Source organism: Carassius gibelio, chromosome A19 (genome assembly GCF_023724105.1).
Source record: "Carassius gibelio isolate Cgi1373 ecotype wild population from Czech Republic chromosome A19, carGib1.2-hapl.c, whole genome shotgun sequence".
Lineage (NCBI taxonomy): Eukaryota > Metazoa > Chordata > Actinopteri > Cypriniformes > Cyprinidae > Carassius > Carassius gibelio.
The window spans coordinates 1,640,789-1,662,481 of NC_068389.1; the positions used below are offsets into that span (position 1 = coordinate 1,640,789).

The 21,693-nt window shown below is 38.7% G+C and overlaps 1 protein-coding gene and 20 pseudogenes across 1 annotated transcript in view; all 21 read left to right on the plus strand.

Annotated features, from left to right (window-relative positions):
• Nucleotides 1-21,693, plus strand: part of LOC127934946 (E3 SUMO-protein ligase ZBED1) — a 157,632-nt gene that overhangs the window by 19,857 nt on the left and 116,082 nt on the right. The window lies entirely within an intron of this gene.
• Nucleotides 711-829, plus strand: LOC127937417 (uncharacterized; annotated as a pseudogene).
• On the plus strand, nucleotides 1,841-1,959 carry LOC127936326 (uncharacterized; annotated as a pseudogene).
• On the plus strand, nucleotides 2,747-2,865 carry LOC127936623 (uncharacterized; annotated as a pseudogene).
• LOC127937418 (uncharacterized) lies at nucleotides 3,877-3,995 on the plus strand (annotated as a pseudogene).
• LOC127935984 (uncharacterized) lies at nucleotides 4,791-4,909 on the plus strand (annotated as a pseudogene).
• Nucleotides 5,975-6,093, plus strand: LOC127937890 (uncharacterized; annotated as a pseudogene).
• Nucleotides 6,600-6,718, plus strand: LOC127935985 (uncharacterized; annotated as a pseudogene).
• LOC127937891 (uncharacterized) lies at nucleotides 7,784-7,902 on the plus strand (annotated as a pseudogene).
• Nucleotides 8,688-8,806, plus strand: LOC127937393 (uncharacterized; annotated as a pseudogene).
• On the plus strand, nucleotides 9,819-9,937 carry LOC127937419 (uncharacterized; annotated as a pseudogene).
• LOC127935987 (uncharacterized) lies at nucleotides 11,012-11,130 on the plus strand (annotated as a pseudogene).
• Nucleotides 12,201-12,319, plus strand: LOC127937892 (uncharacterized; annotated as a pseudogene).
• Nucleotides 12,826-12,944, plus strand: LOC127937420 (uncharacterized; annotated as a pseudogene).
• LOC127935989 (uncharacterized) lies at nucleotides 14,019-14,137 on the plus strand (annotated as a pseudogene).
• Nucleotides 15,203-15,321, plus strand: LOC127937893 (uncharacterized; annotated as a pseudogene).
• Nucleotides 16,108-16,226, plus strand: LOC127936624 (uncharacterized; annotated as a pseudogene).
• Nucleotides 17,806-17,924, plus strand: LOC127936625 (uncharacterized; annotated as a pseudogene).
• On the plus strand, nucleotides 18,937-19,055 carry LOC127937423 (uncharacterized; annotated as a pseudogene).
• LOC127935990 (uncharacterized) lies at nucleotides 20,129-20,247 on the plus strand (annotated as a pseudogene).
• Nucleotides 21,312-21,430, plus strand: LOC127937894 (uncharacterized; annotated as a pseudogene).

Here is a 21,693-nt window from a genome sequence, read left to right on the forward strand (position 1 = left end):
CAGGTTTGGGCCAGGTTAGTACATGGATGGGAGACTGCCTGGGAATACCAGGTGCTTTAAATTTTTGGATATTTTTCACAAATTATATAATAATCTTGCAAAAAAAAAAAAAAAATAGAGTCAATGCCCGATCTCTGAATCTTAGCAGGTTTAGGTCTGGTTAGTACTTGGTTGAAAGACCGCCTAGGAATACCAGGTGCTTAAAGCTTTTGGAATTTTTTCACTTAGTATATAATAAATTTGGCAAAAAATAGAGTCAATGCCCGATCTCTGAATATAAGCAGGTTTGGGCCAGGTTAGTACATGGATGGGAGACTGCCTGGGAATACCAGGTGCTTTAAATTTTTGGATATTTTTCACGAATTATATAATAATCTTGCAAAAAAAAAAAAAAAGAAGAAGTCAATGCCCGATCTCTGAATCTTAGCAGGTTAAGGTCTGGTTAGTACTTGAATGATAGACCGCCAAGGAATACCAGGTGCTTTAAGCTTTTGGAATTTTTTCACTTAGTATATAATAAATTTGGCAAAAAATAGAGTCAATGCCCGATCTCTGAACAAAAGCAGGTTTGGGCCAGGTTAGTACTTGGATGAGAGACCGCCTAGGAATACCAGGTGCTTTAAGCTTTTGGGGTTTCTTTCCTACTTTTATAATGTACTGGCGAGTAGATTGGCTGATCTTTAAATAGCCTTCTCTTTGCAGCAGTCTTCGCTTAGGGCCATACCAGCCTGGCTATGCCCGATCTTGTCTGATCTCGGAAGCTAAGCAGGTTTGTGCCTGGTTAGTGCCTGGATGGGAGACTGCCTGAGAATGCCAGGTACTCTAAGCTTTTTTGAAATTTTTCACTTAGTATATAATAATTTTGCCAAAAAATAGAGTCAATGCCCGATCTCTGAATATAAGCAGGTTTGCGCCAGGTTAGTACATGGATGGGAGACTGCCTGGGAATATCAGGTGCAGAAGAAGAAGTCAATGCCCGATCTCTGAATCTTAGCAGGTTAAGGTCTGGTTAGTACTTGAATGATAGACCGCCAAGGAATACCAGGTGCTTTAAGCTTTTGGAATTTTTTCACTTAGTATATAATAAATTTGGCAAAAAATAGAGTCAGTGCCCGATCTCTGAATATAAGCAGGTTTGGGCCAGGTTAGTACATGGATGGGAGACTGCCTGGGAATACCAGGTGCTTTAAATTTTTGGATATTTTTCACAAATTATATAATAATCTTGCAAAAAAAAAAAAAAAATAGAGTCAATGCCCGATCTCTGAATCTTAGCAGGTTTAGGTCTGGTTAGTACTTGGTTGAAAGACCGCCTAGGAATACCAGGTGCTTAAAGCTTTTGGAATTTTTTCACTTAGTATATAATAAATTTGGCAAAAAATAGAGTCAATGCCCGATCTCTGAATATAAGCAGGTTTGGGCCAGGTTAGTACATGGATGGGAGACTGCCTGGGAATACCAGGTGCTTTAAATTTTTGGATATTTTTCACGAATTATATAATAATCTTGCAAAAAAAAAAAAAAAGAAGAAGTCAATGCCCGATCTCTGAATCTTAGCAGGTTAAGGTCTGGTTAGTACTTGAATGATAGACCGCCAAGGAATACCAGGTGCTTTAAGCTTTTGGAATTTTTTCACTTAGTATATAATAAATTTGGCAAAAAATAGAGTCAATGCCCGATCTCTGAACAAAAGCAGGTTTGGGCCAGGTTAGTACTTGGATGAGAGACCGCCTAGGAATACCAGGTGCTTTAAGCTTTTGGGGTTTCTTTCCTACTTTTATAATGTACTGGCGAGTAGATTGGCTGATCTTTAAATAGCCTTCTCTTTGCAGCAGTCTTCGCTTAGGGCCATACCAGCCTGGCTATGCCCGATCTTGTCTGATCTCGGAAGCTAAGCAGGTTTGTGCCTGGTTAGTGCCTGGATGGGAGACCGCCTGGGAATACCAGGTACTGTAAGCTTTTTTGAAATTTTTCACTTAGTATATAATAATTTTGCCAAAAAATAGAGTCAATGCCCGATCTCTGAATATAAGCAGGTTTGCGCCAGGTTAGTACATGGATGGGAGACTGCCTGGGAATATCAGGTGCTTTAAATTTTTGGATATTTTTCACGAATTATATAATAATCTTGCAAAAAAAAAAAAAAAAAAAAAAAAAAGAGTCAATGCCCGATCTCTGAATCTTAGCAGGTTTAGGTCTGGTTAGTACTTGGATGAGAGACCGCCAAGGAATACCAGGTGCTTTAAGCTTTTGGAATTTTTTCACTTAGTATATAATAAATTTGGCAACAAATAGAGTCAATGCCCGATCTCTGAATATAAGCAGGTTTGGGCCAGGTTAGTACATGGATGGGAGACTGCCTGGGAATACCAGGTGCTTTAAATTTTTGGATTTTTTTCACAAATTATATAATAATCTTGCAAAAAAAAAAAAAAGAGTCAATGCCCGATCTCTGAATCTTAGCAGGTTTAGGTCTGGTTAGTACTTGGATGAGAGACCGCCAAGGAATACCAGGTGCTTTAAGCTTTTGGAATTTTTTCACTTAGTATATAATAAATTTGGCAAAAAATAGAGTCAATGCCCGATCTCTGAATATAAGCAGGTTTGGGCCAGGTTAGTACATGGATGGGAGACTGCCTGGGAATACCAGGTGCTTTAAGCTTTTGGGGTTTCTTTCCTACTTTTATAATGTACTGGCGAGTAGATTGGCTGATCTTTAAATAGCCTTCTCTTTGCAGCAGTCTTCGCTTATGGCCATACCAGCCTGGCTATGCCCGATCTTGTCTGATCTCGGAAGCTAAGCAGGTTTGGGCCTGGTTAGTGCCTGGATGGGAGACCGCCTGAGAATGCCAGGTACTCTAAGCTATTTTGAAATTTTTCACTTAGTATATAATAATTTTGCCAAAAAATAGAGTCAATGCCCGATCTCTGAATATAAGCAGGTTTGCGCCAGGTTAGTACATGGATGGGAGACTGCCTGGGAATATCAGGTGCAGAAGAAGAAGTCAATGCCCGATCTCTGAATCTTAGCAGGTTAAGGTCTGGTTAGTACTTGAATGATAGACCGCCAAGGAATACCAGGTGCTTTAAGCTTTTGGAATTTTTTCACTTAGTATATAATAAATTTGGCAAAAAATAGAGTCAGTGCCCGATCTCTGAATATAAGCAGGTTTGGGCCAGGTTAGTACATGGATGGGAGACTGCCTGGGAATACCAGGTGCTTTAAATTTTTGGATATTTTTCACAAATTATATAATAATCTTGCAAAAAAAAAAAAAAAATAGAGTCAATGCCCGATCTCTGAATCTTAGCAGGTTTAGGTCTGGTTAGTACTTGGTTGAAAGACCGCCTAGGAATACCAGGTGCTTAAAGCTTTTGGAATTTTTTCACTTAGTATATAATAAATTTGGCAAAAAATAGAGTCAATGCCCGATCTCTGAATATAAGCAGGTTTGGGCCAGGTTAGTACATGGATGGGAGACTGCCTGGGAATACCAGGTGCTTTAAATTTTTGGATATTTTTCACGAATTATATAATAATCTTGCAAAAAAAAAAAAAAAGAAGAAGTCAATGCCCGATCTCTGAATCTTAGCAGGTTAAGGTCTGGTTAGTACTTGAATGATAGACCGCCAAGGAATACCAGGTGCTTTAAGCTTTTGGAATTTTTTCACTTAGTATATAATAAATTTGGCAAAAAATAGAGTCAATGCCCGATCTCTGAACAAAAGCAGGTTTGGGCCAGGTTAGTACTTGGATGAGAGACCGCCTAGGAATACCAGGTGCTTTAAGCTTTTGGGGTTTCTTTCCTACTTTTATAATGTACTGGCGAGTAGATTGGCTGATCTTTAAATAGCCTTCTCTTTGCAGCAGTCTTCGCTTAGGGCCATACCAGCCTGGCTATGCCCGATCTTGTCTGATCTCGGAAGCTAAGCAGGTTTGTGCCTGGTTAGTGCCTGGATGGGAGACTGCCTGAGAATGCCAGGTACTCTAAGCTTTTTTGAAATTTTTCACTTAGTATATAATAATTTTGCCAAAAAATAGAGTCAATGCCCGATCTCTGAATATAAGCAGGTTTGCGCCAGGTTAGTACATGGATGGGAGACTGCCTGGGAATATCAGGTGCTTTAAATTTTTGGATATTTTTCACGAATTATATAATAATCTTGCAAAAAAAAAAAAAAAAAAAAAAAAAAGAGTCAATGCCCGATCTCTGAATCTTAGCAGGTTTAGGTCTGGTTAGTACTTGGATGAGAGACCGCCAAGGAATACCAGGTGCTTTAAGCTTTTGGAATTTTTTCACTTAGTATATAATAAATTTGGCAAAAAATAGAGTCAATGCCCGATCTCTGAATATAAGCAGGTTTGGGCCAGGTTAGTACATGGATGGGAGACTGCCTGGGAATACCAGGTGCTTTAAATTTTTGGATATTTTTCACGAATTATATAATAATCTTGCAAAAAAAAAAAAAAAAAAGAAGAAGTCAATGCCCGATCTCTGAATCTTAGCAGGTTAAGGTCTGGTTAGTACTTGAATGATAGACCGCCAAGGAATACCAGGTGCTTTAAGCTTTTGGAATTTTTTCACTTAGTATATAATAAATTTGCCAAAAATTAGAGTCAATGCCCGATCTCTGAGTATAAGCAGGTTTGGGCCAGGTTAGTACTTGGATGAGAGACCGCCTAGGAATACCAGGTGCTTTAAGCTTTTGGGGTTTCTTTCCTACTTTTATAATGTACTGGCGAGTAGATTGGCTGATCTTTAAATAGCCTTCTCTTTGCAGCAGTCTTCGCTTATGGCCATACCAGCCTGGCTATGCCCGATCTTGTCTGATCTCGGAAGCTAAGCAGGTTTGGGCCTGGTTAGTGCCTGGATGGGAGACCGCCTGGGAATGCCAGGTACTCTAAGCTATTTTGAAATTTTTCACTTAGTATATAATAATTTTGCCAAAAAATAGAGTCAATGCCCGATCTCTGAATATAAGCAGGTTTGCGCCAGGTTAGTACATGGATGGGAGACTGCCTGGGAATATCAGGTGCTTTAAATTTTTGGATATTTTTCACGAATTATATAATAATCTTGCAAAAAAAAAAAAAAAAAAAAGAGTCAATGCCCGATCTCTGAATCTTAGCAGGTTTAGGTCTGGTTAGTACTTGGATGAGAGACCGCCAAGGAATACCAGGTGCTTTAAGCTTTTGGAATTTTTTCACTTAGTATATAATAAATTTGGCAAAAAATAGAGTCAGTGCCCGATCTCTGAATATAAGCAGGTTTGGGCCAGGTTAGTACATGGATGGGAGACTGCCTGGGAATGCCAGGTGCTTTAAATTTTTGGATATTTTTCACAAATTATATAATAATCTTGCAAAAAAAAAAAAAAAAATAGAGTCAATGCCCGATCTCTGAATCTTAGCAGGTTTAGGTCTGGTTAGTACTTGGTTGAAAGACCGCCTAGGAATACCAGGTGCTTAAAGCTTTTGGAATTTTTCACTTAGTATATAATAAATTTGGCAAAAAATAGAGTCAATGCCCGATCTCTGAATATAAGCAGGTTTGGGCCAGGTTAGTACATGGATGGGAGACTGCCTGGGAATACCAGGTGCTTTAAATTTTTGGATATTTTTCACGAATTATATAATAATCTTGCAAAAAAAAAAAAAGAAGAAATCAATGCCCGATCTCTGAATCTTAGCAGGTTAAGGTCTGGTTAGTACTTGAATGATAGACCGCCAAGGAATACCAGGTGCTTTAAGCTTTTGGAATTTTTTCACTTAGTATATAATAAATTTGGCAAAAAATAGAGTCAATGCCCGATCTCTGAATATAAGCAGGTTTGGGCCAGGTTAGTACTTGGATGAGAGACCGCCTAGGAATACCAGGTGCTTTAAGCTTTTGGGGTTTCTTTCCTACTTTTATAATGTACTGGCGAGTAGATTGGCTGATCTTTAAATAGCCTTCTCTTTGCAGCAGTCTTCGCTTATGGCCATACCAGCCTGGCTATGCCCGATCTTGTCTGATCTCGTAAGCTAAGCAGGTTTGGGCCTGGTTAGTGCCTGGATGGGAGACCGCCTGGGAATACCAGGTACTGTAAGCTTTTTTGAAATTTTTCACTTAGTATATAATAATTTTGCCAAAAAATAGAGTCAATGCCCGATCTCTGAATATAAGCAGGTTTGGGCCAGGTTAGTACATGGATGGGAGACTGCCTGGGAATACCAGGTGCTTTAAATTTTTGGATATTTTTCACGAATTATATAATAATCTTGCAAAAAAAAAAAAAAAAAAGAAGAAGTCAATGCCCGATCTCTGAATCTTAGCAGGTTAAGGTCTGGTTAGTACTTGAATGATAGACCGCCAAGGAATACCAGGTGCTTTAAGCTTTTGGAATTTTTTCACTTAGTATATAATAAATTTGCCAAAAATTAGAGTCAATGCCCGATCTCTGAGTATAAGCAGGTTTGGGCCAGGTTAGTACTTGGATGAGAGACCGCCTAGGAATACCAGGTGCTTTAAGCTTTTGGGGTTTCTTTCCTACTTTTATAATGTACTGGCGAGTAGATTGGCTGATCTTTAAATAGCCTTCTCTTTGCAGCAGTCTTCGCTTATGGCCATACCAGCCTGGCTATGCCCGATCTTGTCTGATCTCGGAAGCTAAGCAGGTTTGGGCCTGGTTAGTGCCTGGATGGGAGACCGCCTGGGAATGCCAGGTACTCTAAGCTATTTTGAAATTTTTCACTTAGTATATAATAATTTTGCCAAAAAATAGAGTCAATGCCCGATCTCTGAATATAAGCAGGTTTGCGCCAGGTTAGTACATGGATGGGAGACTGCCTGGGAATATCAGGTGCTTTAAATTTTTGGATATTTTTCACGAATTATATAATAATCTTGCAAAAAAAAAAAAAAAAAAAAGAGTCAATGCCCGATCTCTGAATCTTAGCAGGTTTAGGTCTGGTTAGTACTTGGATGAGAGACCGCCAAGGAATACCAGGTGCTTTAAGCTTTTGGAATTTTTTCACTTAGTATATAATAAATTTGGCAAAAAATAGAGTCAGTGCCCGATCTCTGAATATAAGCAGGTTTGGGCCAGGTTAGTACATGGATGGGAGACTGCCTGGGAATGCCAGGTGCTTTAAATTTTTGGATATTTTTCACAAATTATATAATAATCTTGCAAAAAAAAAAAAAAAAATAGAGTCAATGCCCGATCTCTGAATCTTAGCAGGTTTAGGTCTGGTTAGTACTTGGTTGAAAGACCGCCTAGGAATACCAGGTGCTTAAAGCTTTTGGAATTTTTCACTTAGTATATAATAAATTTGGCAAAAAATAGAGTCAATGCCCGATCTCTGAATATAAGCAGGTTTGGGCCAGGTTAGTACATGGATGGGAGACTGCCTGGGAATACCAGGTGCTTTAAATTTTTGGATATTTTTCACGAATTATATAATAATCTTGCAAAAAAAAAAAAAGAAGAAATCAATGCCCGATCTCTGAATCTTAGCAGGTTAAGGTCTGGTTAGTACTTGAATGATAGACCGCCAAGGAATACCAGGTGCTTTAAGCTTTTGGAATTTTTTCACTTAGTATATAATAAATTTGGCAAAAAATAGAGTCAATGCCCGATCTCTGAATATAAGCAGGTTTGGGCCAGGTTAGTACTTGGATGAGAGACCGCCTAGGAATACCAGGTGCTTTAAGCTTTTGGGGTTTCTTTCCTACTTTTATAATGTACTGGCGAGTAGATTGGCTGATCTTTAAATAGCCTTCTCTTTGCAGCAGTCTTCGCTTATGGCCATACCAGCCTGGCTATGCCCGATCTTGTCTGATCTCGTAAGCTAAGCAGGTTTGGGCCTGGTTAGTGCCTGGATGGGAGACCGCCTGGGAATACCAGGTACTGTAAGCTTTTTTGAAATTTTTCACTTAGTATATAATAATTTTGCCAAAAAATAGAGTCAATGCCCGATCTCTGAATATAAGCAGGTTTGCGCCAGGTTAGTACATGGATGGGAGACTGCCTGGGAATATCAGGTGCTTTAAATTTTTGGATATTTTTCACGAATTATATAATAATCTTGCAAAAAAAAAAAAAAAAAAAAAAAAGAGTCAATGCCCGATCTCTGAATCTTAGCAGGTTTAGGTCTGGTTAGTACTTGGATGAGAGACCGCCAAGGAATACCAGGTGCTTTAAGCTTTTGGAATTTTTTCACTTAGTATATAATAAATTTGGCAACAAATAGAGTCAATGCCCGATCTCTGAATATAAGCAGGTTTGGGCCAGGTTAGTACATGGATGGGAGACTGCCTGGGAATACCAGGTGCTTTAAATTTTTGGATTTTTTTCACAAATTATATAATAATCTTGCAAAAAAAAAAAAAAGAGTCAATGCCCGATCTCTGAATCTTAGCAGGTTTAGGTCTGGTTAGTACTTGGATGAGAGACCGCCAAGGAATACCAGGTGCTTTAAGCTTTTGGAATTTTTTCACTTAGTATATAATAAATTTGGCAAAAAATAGAGTCAATGCCCGATCTCTGAATATAAGCAGGTTTGGGCCAGGTTAGTACATGGATGGGAGACTGCCTGGGAATACCAGGTGCTTTAAGCTTTTGGGGTTTCTTTCCTACTTTTATAATGTACTGGCGAGTAGATTGGCTGATCTTTAAATAGCCTTCTCTTTGCAGCAGTCTTCGCTTATGGCCATACCAGCCTGGCTATGCCCGATCTTGTCTGATCTCGGAAGCTAAGCAGGTTTGGCCCTGGTTAGTGCCTGGATGGGAGACCGCCTGAGAATGCCAGGTACTCTAAGCTATTTTGAAATTTTTCACTTAGTATATAATAATTTTGCCAAAAAATAGAGTCAATGCCCGATCTCTGAATATAAGCAGGTTTGCGCCAGGTTAGTACATGGATGGGAGACTGCCTGGGAATATCAGGTGCAGAAGAAGAAGTCAATGCCCGATCTCTGAATCTTAGCAGGTTAAGGTCTGGTTAGTACTTGAATGATAGACCGCCAAGGAATACCAGGTGCTTTAAGCTTTTGGAATTTTTTCACTTAGTATATAATAAATTTGGCAAAAAATAGAGTCAGTGCCCGATCTCTGAATATAAGCAGGTTTGGGCCAGGTTAGTACATGGATGGGAGACTGCCTGGGAATACCAGGTGCTTTAAATTTTTGGATATTTTTCACAAATTATATAATAATCTTGCAAAAAAAAAAAAAAAAATAGAGTCAATGCCCGATCTCTGAATCTTAGCAGGTTTAGGTCTGGTTAGTACTTGGTTGAAAGACCGCCTAGGAATACCAGGTGCTTAAAGCTTTTGGAATTTTTTCACTTAGTATATAATAAATTTGGCAAAAAATAGAGTCAATGCCCGATCTCTGAATATAAGCAGGTTTGGGCCAGGTTAGTACATGGATGGGAGACTGCCTGGGAATACCAGGTGCTTTAAATTTTTGGATATTTTTCACGAATTATGTAATAATCTTGCAAAAAAAAAAAAAAAGAAGAAGTCAATGCCCGATCTCTGAATCTTAGCAGGTTAAGGTCTGGTTAGTACTTGAATGATAGACCGCCAAGGAATACCAGGTGCTTTAAGCTTTTGGAATTTTTTCACTTAGTATATAATAAATTTGGCAAAAAATAGAGTCAATGCCCGATCTCTGAACAAAAGCAGGTTTGGGCCAGGTTAGTACTTGGATGAGAGACCGCCTAGGAATACCAGGTGCTTTAAGCTTTTGGGGTTTCTTTCCTACTTTTATAATGTACTGGCGAGTAGATTGGCTGATCTTTAAATAGCCTTCTCTTTGCAGCAGTCTTCGCTTAGGGCCATACCAGCCTGGCTATGCCCGATCTTGTCTGATCTCGGAAGCTAAGCAGGTTTGTGCCTGGTTAGTGCCTGGATGGGAGACTGCCTGAGAATGCCAGGTACTCTAAGCTTTTTTGAAATTTTTCACTTAGTATATAATAATTTTGCCAAAAAATAGAGTCAATGCCCGATCTCTGAATATAAGCAGGTTTGCGCCAGGTTAGTACATGGATGGGAGACTGCCTGGGAATATCAGGTGCTTTAAATTTTTGGATATTTTTCACGAATTATATAATAATCTTGCAAAAAAAAAAAAAAAAAAAAAAAAAGAGTCAATGCCCGATCTCTGAATCTTAGCAGGTTTAGGTCTGGTTAGTACTTGGATGAGAGACCGCCAAGGAATACCAGGTGCTTTAAGCTTTTGGAATTTTTTCACTTAGTATATAATAAATTTGGCAAAAAATAGAGTCAATGCCCGATCTCTGAATATAAGCAGGTTTGGGCCAGGTTAGTACATGGATGGGAGACTGCCTGGGAATACCAGGTGCTTTAAATTTTTGGATATTTTTCACAAATTATATAATAATCTTGCAAAAAAAAAAAAAAAAAGAGTCAATGCCCGATCTCTGAATTTTAGCAGGTTTAGGTCTAGTTAGTACTTGGATGAGAGACCGCCAAGGAATACCAGGTGCTTTAAGCTTTTGGAATTTTTTCACTTAGTATATAATAAATTTGGCAAAAAATAGAGTCAATGCCCGATCTCTGAATATAAGCAGGTTTGGGCCAGGTTAGTACATGGATGGGAGACTGCCTGGGAATACCAGGTGCTTTAAATTTTTGGATATTTTTCACGAATTATATAATAATCTTGCAAAAAAAAAAAAAAAAAAGAAGAAGTCAATGCCCGATCTCTGAATCTTAGCAGGTTAAGGTCTGGTTAGTACTTGAATGATAGACCGCCAAGGAATACCAGGTGCTTTAAGCTTTTGGAATTTTTTCACTTAGTATATAATAAATTTGCCAAAAATTAGAGTCAATGCCCGATCTCTGAATATAAGCAGGTTTGGGCCAGGTTAGTACTTGGATGAGAGACCGCCTAGGAATACCAGGTGCTTTAAGCTTTTGGGGTTTCTTTCCTACTTTTATAATGTACTGGCGAGTAGATTGGCTGATCTTTAAATAGCCTTCTCTTTGCAGCAGTCTTCGCTTATGGCCATACCAGCCTGGCTATGCCCGATCTTGTCTGATCTCGGAAGCTAAGCAGGTTTGGGCCTGGTTAGTGCCTGGATGGGAGACCGCCTGGGAATGCCAGGTACTCTAAGCTATTTTGAAATTTTTCACTTAGTATATAATAATTTTGCCAAAAAATAGAGTCAATGCCCGATCTCTGAATATAAGCAGGTTTGCGCCAGGTTAGTACATGGATGGGAGACTGCCTGGGAATATCAGGTGCTTTAAATTTTTGGATATTTTTCACGAATTATATAATAATCTTGCAAAAAAAAAAAAAAAAAAAAAAAAAGAGTCAATGCCCGATCTCTGAATCTTAGCAGGTTTAGGTCTGGTTAGTACTTGGATGAGAGACCGCCAAGGAATACCAGGTGCTTTAAGCTTTTGGAATTTTTTCACTTAGTATATAATAAATTTGGCAAAAAATAGTGTCAGTGCCCGATCTCTGAATATAAGCAGGTTTGGGCCAGGTTAGTACATGGATGGGAGACTGCCTGGGAATGCCAGGTGCTTTAAATTTTTGGATATTTTTCACAAATTATATAATAATCTTGCAAAAAAAAAAAAAAAAATAGAGTCAATGCCCGATCTCTGAATCTTAGCAGGTTTAGGTCTGGTTAGTACTTGGTTGAAAGACCGCCTAGGAATACCAGGTGCTTAAAGCTTTTGGAATTTTTCACTTAGTATATAATAAATTTGGCAAAAAATAGAGTCAATGCCCGATCTCTGAATATAAGCAGGTTTGGGCCAGGTTAGTACATGGATGGGAGACTGCCTGGGAATACCAGGTGCTTTAAATTTTTGGATATTTTTCACGAATTATATAATAATCTTGCAAAAAAAAAAAAAGAAGAAATCAATGCCCGATCTCTGAATCTTAGCAGGTTAAGGTCTGGTTAGTACTTGAATGATAGACCGCCAAGGAATACCAGGTGCTTTAAGCTTTTGGAATTTTTTCACTTAGTATATAATAAATTTGGCAAAAAATAGAGTCAATGCCCGATCTCTGAATATAAGCAGGTTTGGGCCAGGTTAGTACTTGGATGAGAGACCGCCTAGGAATACCAGGTGCTTTAAGCTTTTGGGGTTTCTTTCCTACTTTTATAATGTACTGGCGAGTAGATTGGCTGATCTTTAAATAGCCTTCTCTTTGCAGCAGTCTTCGCTTATGGCCATACCAGCCTGGCTATGCCCGATCTTGTCTGATCTCGTAAGCTAAGCAGGTTTGGGCCTGGTTAGTGCCTGGATGGGAGACCGCCTGGGAATACCAGGTACTGTAAGCTTTTTTGAAATTTTTCACTTAGTATATAATAATTTTGCCAAAAAATAGAGTCAATGCCCGATCTCTGAATATAAGCAGGTTTGCGCCAGGTTAGTACATGGATGGGAGACTGCCTGGGAATATCAGGTGCTTTAAATTTTTGGATATTTTTCACGAATTATATAATAATCTTGCAAAAAAAAAAAAAAAAAAGAAGAAGTCAATGCCCGATCTCTGAATCTTAGCAGGTTAAGGTCTGGTTAGTACTTGAATGATAGACCGCCAAGGAATACCAGGTGCTTTAAGCTTTTGGAATTTTTTCACTTAGTATATAATAAATTTGGCAAAAAATAGAGTCAATGCCCGATCTCTGAACAAAAGCAGGTTTGGGCCAGGTTAGTACTTGGATGAGAGACCGCCTAGGAATACCAGGTGCTTTAAGCTTTTGGGGTTTCTTTCCTACTTTTATAATGTACTGGCGAGTAGATTGGCTGATCTTTAAATAGCCTTCTCTTTGCAGCAGTCTTCGCTTAGGGCCATACCAGCCTGGCTATGCCCGATCTTGTCTGATCTCGGAAGCTAAGCAGGTTTGTGCCTGGTTAGTGCCTGGATGGGAGACTGCCTGAGAATGCCAGGTACTCTAAGCTTTTTTGAAATTTTTCACTTAGTATATAATAATTTTGCCAAAAAATAGAGTCAATGCCCGATCTCTGAATATAAGCAGGTTTGCGCCAGGTTAGTACATGGATGGGAGACTGCCTGGGAATATCAGGTGCTTTAAATTTTTGGATATTTTTCACGAATTATATAATAATCTTGCAAAAAAAAAAAAAAAAAAAAAAAAAGAGTCAATGCCCGATCTCTGAATCTTAGCAGGTTTAGGTCTGGTTAGTACTTGGATGAGAGACCGCCAAGGAATACCAGGTGCTTTAAGCTTTTGGAATTTTTTCACTTAGTATATAATAAATTTGGCAAAAAATAGAGTCAATGCCCGATCTCTGAATATAAGCAGGTTTGGGCCAGGTTAGTACATGGATGGGAGACTGCCTGGGAATACCAGGTGCTTTAAATTTTTGGATATTTTTCACAAATTATATAATAATCTTGCAAAAAAAAAAAAAAAAAGAGTCAATGCCCGATCTCTGAATTTTAGCAGGTTTAGGTCTAGTTAGTACTTGGATGAGAGACCGCCAAGGAATACCAGGTGCTTTAAGCTTTTGGAATTTTTTCACTTAGTATATAATAAATTTGGCAAAAAATAGAGTCAATGCCCGATCTCTGAATATAAGCAGGTTTGGGCCAGGTTAGTACATGGATGGGAGACTGCCTGGGAATACCAGGTGCTTTAAATTTTTGGATATTTTTCACGAATTATATAATAATCTTGCAAAAAAAAAAAAAAAAAAGAAGAAGTCAATGCCCGATCTCTGAATCTTAGCAGGTTAAGGTCTGGTTAGTACTTGAATGATAGACCGCCAAGGAATACCAGGTGCTTTAAGCTTTTGGAATTTTTTCACTTAGTATATAGTAAATTTGCCAAAAATTAGAGTCAATGCCCGATCTCTGAATATAAGCAGGTTTGGGCCAGGTTAGTACTTGGATGAGAGACCGCCTAGGAATACCAGGTGCTTTAAGCTTTTGGGGTTTCTTTCCTACTTTTATAATGTACTGGCGAGTAGATTGGCTGATCTTTAAATAGCCTTCTCTTTGCAGCAGTCTTCGCTTATGGCCATACCAGCCTGGCTATGCCCGATCTTGTCTGATCTCGGAAGCTAAGCAGGTTTGGGCCTGGTTAGTGCCTGGATGGGAGACCGCCTGGGAATGCCAGGTACTCTAAGCTATTTTGAAATTTTTCACTTAGTATATAATAATTTTGCCAAAAAATAGAGTCAATGCCCGATCTCTGAATATAAGCAGGTTTGCGCCAGGTTAGTACATGGATGGGAGACTGCCTGGGAATATCAGGTGCTTTAAATTTTTGGATATTTTTCACGAATTATATAATAATCTTGCAAAAAAAAAAAAAAAAAAAAGAGTCAATGCCCGATCTCTGAATCTTAGCAGGTTTAGGTCTGGTTAGTACTTGGATGAGAGACCGCCAAGGAATACCAGGTGCTTTAAGCTTTTGGAATTTTTTCACTTAGTATATAATAAATTTGGCAAAAAATAGAGTCAGTGCCCGATCTCTGAATATAAGCAGGTTTGGGCCAGGTTAGTACATGGATGGGAGACTGCCTGGGAATGCCAGGTGCTTTAAATTTTTGGATATTTTTCACAAATTATATAATAATCTTGCAAAAAAAAAAAAAAAAATAGAGTCAATGCCCGATCTCTGAATCTTAGCAGGTTTAGGTCTGGTTAGTACTTGGTTGAAAGACCGCCTAGGAATACCAGGTGCTTAAAGCTTTTGGAATTTTTCACTTAGTATATAATAAATTTGGCAAAAAATAGAGTCAATGCCCGATCTCTGAATATAAGCAGGTTTGGGCCAGGTTAGTACATGGATGGGAGACTGCCTGGGAATACCAGGTGCTTTAAATTTTTGGATATTTTTCACGAATTATATAATAATCTTGCAAAAAAAAAAAAAGAAGAAATCAATGCCCGATCTCTGAATCTTAGCAGGTTAAGGTCTGGTTAGTACTTGAATGATAGACCGCCAAGGAATACCAGGTGCTTTAAGCTTTTGGAATTTTTTCACTTAGTATATAATAAATTTGGCAAAAAATAGAGTCAATGCCCGATCTCTGAATATAAGCAGGTTTGGGCCAGGTTAGTACTTGGATGAGAGACCGCCTAGGAATACCAGGTGCTTTAAGCTTTTGGGGTTTCTTTCCTACTTTTATAATGTACTGGCGAGTAGATTGGCTGATCTTTAAATAGCCTTCTCTTTGCAGCAGTCTTCGCTTATGGCCATACCAGCCTGGCTATGCCCGATCTTGTCTGATCTCGTAAGCTAAGCAGGTTTGGGCCTGGTTAGTGCCTGGATGGGAGACCGCCTGGGAATACCAGGTACTGTAAGCTTTTTTGAAATTTTTCACTTAGTATATAATAATTTTGCCAAAAAATAGAGTCAATGCCCGATCTCTGAATATAAGCAGGTTTGCGCCAGGTTAGTACATGGATGGGAGACTGCCTGGGAATATCAGGTGCTTTAAATTTTTGGATATTTTTCACGAATTATATAATAATCTTGCAAAAAAAAAAAAAAAAAAAAAAAAAGAGTCAATGCCCGATCTCTGAATCTTAGCAGGTTTAGGTCTGGTTAGTACTTGGATGAGAGACCGCCAAGGAATACCAGGTGCTTTAAGCTTTTGGAATTTTTTCACTTAGTATATAATAAATTTGGCAACAAATAGAGTCAATGCCCGATCTCTGAATATAAGCAGGTTTGGGCCAGGTTAGTACATGGATGGGAGACTGCCTGGGAATACCAGGTGCTTTAAATTTTTGGATTTTTTTCACAAATTATATAATAATCTTGCAAAAAAAAAAAAAAGAGTCAATGCCCGATCTCTGAATCTTAGCAGGTTTAGGTCTGGTTAGTACTTGGATGAGAGACCGCCAAGGAATACCAGGTGCTTTAAGCTTTTGGAATTTTTTCACTTAGTATATAATAAATTTGGCAAAAAATAGAGTCAATGCCCGATCTCTGAATATAAGCAGGTTTGGGCCAGGTTAGTACATGGATGGGAGACTGCCTGGGAATACCAGGTGCTTTAAGCTTTTGGGGTTTCTTTCCTACTTTTATAATGTACTGGCGAGTAGATTGGCTGATCTTTAAATAGCCTTCTCTTTGCAGCAGTCTTCGCTTATGGCCATACCAGCCTGGCTATGCCCGATCTTGTCTGATCTCGGAAGCTAAGCAGGTTTGGGCCTGGTTAGTGCCTGGATGGGAGACCGCCTGAGAATGCCAGGTACTCTAAGCTATTTTGAAATTTTTCACTTAGTATATAATAATTTTGCCAAAAAATAGAGTCAATGCCCGATCTCTGAATATAAGCAGGTTTGCGCCAGGTTAGTACATGGATGGGAGACTGCCTGGGAATATCAGGTGCAGAAGAAGAAGTCAATGCCCGATCTCTGAATCTTAGCAGGTTAAGGTCTGGTTAGTACTTGAATGATAGACCGCCAAGGAATACCAGGTGCTTTAAGCTTTTGGAATTTTTTCACTTAGTATATAATAAATTTGGCAAAAAATAGAGTCAGTGCCCGATCTCTGAATATAAGCAGGTTTGGGCCAGGTTAGTACATGGATGGGAGACTGCCTGGGAATACCAGGTGCTTTAAATTTTTGGATATTTTTCACAAATTATATAATAATCTTGCAAAAAAAAAAAAAAAAATAGAGTCAATGCCCGATCTCTGAATCTTAGCAGGTTTAGGTCTGGTTAGTACTTGGTTGAAAGACCGCCTAGGAATACCAGGTGCTTAAAGCTTTTGGAATTTTTTCACTTAGTATATAATAAATTTGGCAAAAAATAGAGTCAATGCCCGATCTCTGAATATAAGCAGGTTTGGGCCAGGTTAGTACATGGATGGGAGACTGCCTGGGAATACCAGGTGCTTTAAATTTTTGGATATTTTTCACGAATTATATAATAATCTTGCAAAAAAAAAAAAAAAGAAGAAGTCAATGCCCGATCTCTGAATCTTAGCAGGTTAAGGTCTGGTTAGTACTTGAATGATAGACCGCCAAGGAATACCAGGTACTGTAAGCTTTTTTGAAATTTTTCACTTAGTATATAATAATTTTGCCAAAAAATAGAGTCAATGCCCGATCTCTGAATATAAGCAGGTTTGCGCCAGGTTAGTACATGGATGGGAGACTGCCTGGGAATATCAGGTGCTTTAAATTTTTGGATATTTTTCACGAATTATATAATAATCTTGCAAAAAAAAAAAAAAAAAAAAAAAAAAGAGTCAATGCCCGATCTCTGAATCTTAGCAGGTTTAGGTCTGGTTAGTACTTGGATGAGAGACCGCCAAGGAATACCAGGTGCTTTAAGCTTTTGGAATTTTTTCACTTAGTATATAATAAATTTGGCAACAAATAGAGTCAATGCCCGATCTCTGAATATAAGCAGGTTTGGGCCAGGTTAGTACATGGATGGGAGACTGCCTGGGAATACCAGGTGCTTTAAATTTTTGGATTTTTTTCACAAATTATATAATAATCTTGCAAAAAAAAAAAAAAGAGTCAATGCCCGATCTCTGAATCTTAGCAGGTTTAGGTCTGGTTAGTACTTGGATGAGAGACCGCCAAGGAATACCAGGTGCTTTAAGCTTTTGGAATTTTTTCACTTAGTATATAATAAATTTGGCAAAAAATAGAGTCAATGCCCGATCTCTGAATATAAGCAGGTTTGGGCCAGGTTAGTACATGGATGGGAGACTGCCTGGGAATACCAGGTGCTTTAAGCTTTTGGGGTTTCTTTCCTACTTTTATAATGTACTGGCGAGTAGATTGGCTGATCTTTAAATAGCCTTCTCTTTGCAGCAGTCTTCGCTTATGGCCATACCAGCCTGGCTATGCCCGATCTTGTCTGATCTCGGAAGCTAAGCAGGTTTGGGCCTGGTTAGTGCCTGGATGGGAGACCGCCTGAGAATGCCAGGTACTCTAAGCTATTTTGAAATTTTTCACTTAGTATATAATAATTTTGCCAAAAAATAGAGTCAATGCCCGATCTCTGAATATAAGCAGGTTTGCGCCAGGTTAGTACATGGATGGGAGACTGCCTGGGAATATCAGGTGCAGAAGAAGAAGTCAATGCCCGATCTCTGAATCTTAGCAGGTTAAGGTCTGGTTAGTACTTGAATGATAGACCGCCAAGGAATACCAGGTGCTTTAAGCTTTTGGAATTTTTTCACTTAGTATATAATAAATTTGGCAAAAAATAGAGTCAGTGCCCGATCTCTGAATATAAGCAGGTTTGGGCCAGGTTAGTACATGGATGGGAGACTGCCTGGGAATACCAGGTGCTTTAAATTTTTGGATATTTTTCACAAATTATATAATAATCTTGCAAAAAAAAAAAAAAAAATAGAGTCAATGCCCGATCTCTGAATCTTAGCAGGTTTAGGTCTGGTTAGTACTTGGTTGAAAGACCGCCTAGGAATACCAGGTGCTTAAAGCTTTTGGAATTTTTTCACTTAGTATATAATAAATTTGGCAAAAAATAGAGTCAATGCCCGATCTCTGAATATAAGCAGGTTTGGGCCAGGTTAGTACATGGATGGGAGACTGCCTGGGAATACCAGGTGCTTTAAATTTTTGGATATTTTTCACGAATTATATAATAATCTTGCAAAAAAAAAAAAAAAGAAGAAGTCAATGCCCGATCTCTGAATCTTAGCAGGTTAAGGTCTGGTTAGTACTTGAATGATAGACCGCCAAGGAATACCAGGTGCTTTAAGCTTTTGGAATTTTTTCACTTAGTATATAATAAATTTGGCAAAAAATAGAGTCAATGCCCGATCTCTGAACAAAAGCAGGTTTGGGCCAGGTTAGTACTTGGATGAGAGACCGCCTAGGAATACCAGGTGCTTTAAGCTTTTGGGGTTTCTTTCCTACTTTTATAATGTACTGGCGAGTAGATTGGCTGATCTTTAAATAGCCTTCTCTTTGCAGCAGTCTTCGCTTAGGGCCATACCAGCCTGGCTATGCCCGATCTTGTCTGATCTCGGAAGCTAAGCAGGTTTGTGCCTGGTTAGTGCCTGGATGGGAGACTGCCTGAGAATGCCAGGTACTCTAAGCTTTTTTGAAATTTTTCACTTAGTATATAATAATTTTGCCAAAAAATAGAGTCAATGCCCGATCTCTGAATATAAGCAGGTTTGCGCCAGGTTAGTACATGGATGGGAGACTGCCTGGGAATATCAGGTGCTTTAAATTTTTGGATATTTTTCACGAATTATATAATAATCTTCCAAAAAAAAAAAAAAAAAAAAAAAAAGAGTCAATGCCCGATCTCTGAATCTTAGCAGGTTTAGGTCTGGTTAGTACTTGGATGAGAGACCGCCAAGGAATACCAGGTGCTTTAAGCTTTTGGAATTTTTTCACTTAGTATATAATAAATTTGGCAAAAAATAGAGTCAATGCCCGATCTCTGAATATAAGCAGGTTTGGGCCAGGTTAGTACATGGATGGGAGACTGCCTGGGAATACCAGGTGCTTTAAATTTTTGGATATTTTTCACAAATTATATAATAATCTTGCAAAAAAAAAAAAAAAAAGAGTCAATGCCCGATCTCTGAATTTTAGCAGGTTTAGGTCTAGTTAGTACTTGGATGAGAGACCGCCAAGGAATACCAGGTGCTTTAAGCTTTTGGAATTTTTTCACTTAGTATATAATAAATTTGGCAAAAAATAGAGTCAATGCCCGATCTCTGAATATAAGCAGGTTTGGGCCAGGTTAGTACATGGATGGGAGACTGCCTGGGAATACCAGGTGCTTTAAATTTTTGGATATTTTTCACGAATTATATAATAATCTTGCAAAAAAAAAAAAAAAAAGAAGAAGTCAATGCCCGATCTCTGAATCTTAGCAGGTTAAGGTCTGGTTAGTACTTGAATGATAGACCGCCAAGGAATACCAGGTGCTTTAAGCTTTTGGAATTTTTTCACTTAGTATATAATAAATTTGCCAAAAATTAGAGTCAATGCCCGATCTCTGAATATAAGCAGGTTTGGGCCAGGTTAGTACTTGGATGAGAGACCGCCTAGGAATACCAGGTGCTTTAAGCTTTTGGGGTTTCTTTCCTACTTTTATAATGTACTGGCGAGTAGATTGGCTGATCTTTAAATAGCCTTCTCTTTGCAGCAGTCTTCGCTTATGGCCATACCAGCCTGGCTATGCCCGATCTTGTCTGATCTCGGAAGCTAAGCAGGTTTGGGCCTGGTTAGTGCCTGGATGGGAGACCGCCTGGGAATGCCAGGTACTCTAAGCTATTTTGAAATTTTTCACTTAGTATATAATAATTTTGCCAAAAAATAGAGTCAATGCCCGATCTCTGAATATAAGCAGGTTTGCGCCAGGTTAGTACATGGATGGGAGACTGCCTGGGAATATCAGGTGCTTTAAATTTTTGGATATTTTTCACGAATTATATAATAATCTTGCAAAAAAAAAAAAAAAAATAGAGTCAATGCCCGATCTCTGAATCTTAGCAGGTTTAGGTCTGGTTAGTACTTGGATGAGAGACCGCCAAGGAATACCAGGTGCTTTAAGCTTTTGGAATTTTTTCACTTAGTATATAATAAATTTGGCAAAAAATAGTGTCAGTGCCCGATCTCTGAATATAAGCAGGTTTGGGCCAGGTTAGTACATGGATGGGAGACTGCCTGGGAATGCCAGGTGCTTTAAATTTTTGGATATTTTTCACAAATTATATAATAATCTTGCAAAAAAAAAAAAAAAAATAGAGTCAATGCCCGATCTCTGAATCTTAGCAGGTTTAGGTCTGGTTAGTACTTGGTTGAAAGACCGCCTAGGAATACCAGGTGCTTAAAGCTTTTGGAATTTTTCACTTAGTATATAATAAATTTGGCAAAAAATAGAGTCAATGCCCGATCTCTGAATATAAGCAGGTTTGGGCCAGGTTAGTACATGGATGGGAGACTGCCTGGGAATACCAGGTGCTTTAAATTTTTGGATATTTTTCACGAATTATATAATAATCTTGCAAAAAAAAAAAAAGAAGAAATCAATGCCCGATCTCTGAATCTTAGCAGGTTAAGGTCTGGTTAGTACTTGAATGATAGACCGCCAAGGAATACCAGGTGCTTTAAGCTTTTGGAATTTTTTCACTTAGTATATAATAAATTTGGCAAAAAATAGAGTCAATGCCCGATCTCTGAATATAAGCAGGTTTGGGCCAGGTTAGTACTTGGATGAGAGACCGCCTAGGAATACCAGGTGCTTTAAGCTTTTGGGGTTTCTTTCCTACTTTTATAATGTACTGGCGAGTAGATTGGCTGATCTTTAAATAGCCTTCTCTTTGCAGCAGTCTTCGCTTATGGCCATACCAGCCTGGCTATGCCCGATCTTGTCTGATCTCGTAAGCTAAGCAGGTTTGGGCCTGGTTAGTGCCTGGATGGGAGACCGCCTGGGAATACCAGGTACTGTAAGCTTTTTTGAAATTTTTCACTTAGTATATAATAATTTTGCCAAAAAATAGAGTCAATGCCCGATCTCTGAATATAAGCAGGTTTGCGCCAGGTTAGTACATGGATGGGAGACTGCCTGGGAATATCAGGTGCTTTAAATTTTTGGATATTTTTCACGAATTATATAATAATCTTGCAAAAAAAAAAAAAAAAAAAAAAAAAGAGTCAATGCCCGATCTCTGAATCTTAGCAGGTTTAGGTCTGGTTAGTACTTGGATGAGAGACCG